Source organism: Amphimedon queenslandica, unplaced genomic scaffold (assembly GCF_000090795.2).
Source record: "Amphimedon queenslandica unplaced genomic scaffold, v1.1 AMPQUscaffold_13454, whole genome shotgun sequence".
Taxonomy (NCBI): domain Eukaryota; kingdom Metazoa; phylum Porifera; class Demospongiae; order Haplosclerida; family Niphatidae; genus Amphimedon; species Amphimedon queenslandica.
This window is the reverse complement of record NW_003546310.1, coordinates 248208-249361: the sequence shown is the minus strand read 5'-3', so window position 1 is coordinate 249361 and position 1154 is coordinate 248208.

Genomic DNA, 1154 nt, shown 5'->3' with positions numbered 1-1154 from the left:
TTCCTTTGAATGGCTTAACATTGTGTTAGCTGACAATGTGATACCCTGCAATGTCAAAGGAAAGCACTGTAAATCGTTGAAATGACCTATTATTAAGTAACAATAATATTTAACTTCATTTTATTAAACATGGGATAGTAGTATTAGTCAAGTGACAGGATTTTTTTATAATGTTTATAGGATAGAAAATTTAAAAAGCAATTGCAATGGCAAAATTAACAGAAAAATTTCAATGCTACTAAGTACAAAGGAAGATTCTAAATCTTTGCTTTTTATGGCAGTTAACATTATCAATGACTGTGTAGTGAGACAATTTTATTGCCCAAAAATTTAGCTAATTCATTCCAAAATCTATTTTGTGACTTTAATTTTTGTGATTTTCTGCTTTTTGGCCATGTTAATAAACCCACAATTTTTGCAAATTTTCTTTTTTTTTTAATTTTGAATAGAACTCAAAATTTACAAAAATTTTTGGGCCATGAAAGATTGTAGCTATATGGTAATAATAACAATGCAAAGCACTAATTCTATATACTTGCAATAATAGGTGTAACACTAAAACAAGAAATTGTCATAATATTCACTAACATAACTTTTGCCCAATATGTGCTTCAGTCATGCTAAACTAAAAACAATAATATACATGCATTAGACTTACAGGATAAAATTGTCATTAACTGCATTGTATTATCCAATTTAATGTAAACATCTGGCTCACAAGTCTTTATGCTGCAATTGGGATCAGAACATGATCTGCCTTGAATTTCCTTGTGACAGCTCGGGCAAAATGTCATTCTATTTTCTTGAAACTTCACTTTGTGAAAGAATTTACGTAACATATACACACTTTGAGGTAGTTTACTATTCTGAGGGCATAGTAGCTGTAAATGCATCAAAACCTCAGCAAGAGTAGTAAATGGTAGGCGACACTTGGATTGTAAATGCATTATAACACAATAAGCCCCACAAACTGTAACATTAGCTCCTGGATATAGTGGTGCAAGAATATCTTCCTTTATTACTTGTTCAGCTTGCATACTTACACCAAAATTTTCACTTTCGTCACTTGATTCTTTATCCCAACTTTGATTACAGCTGTCATAAGCATCACATTGATCAACTTCCACAGAGTCATTAGTGTTATTTTCTACCTC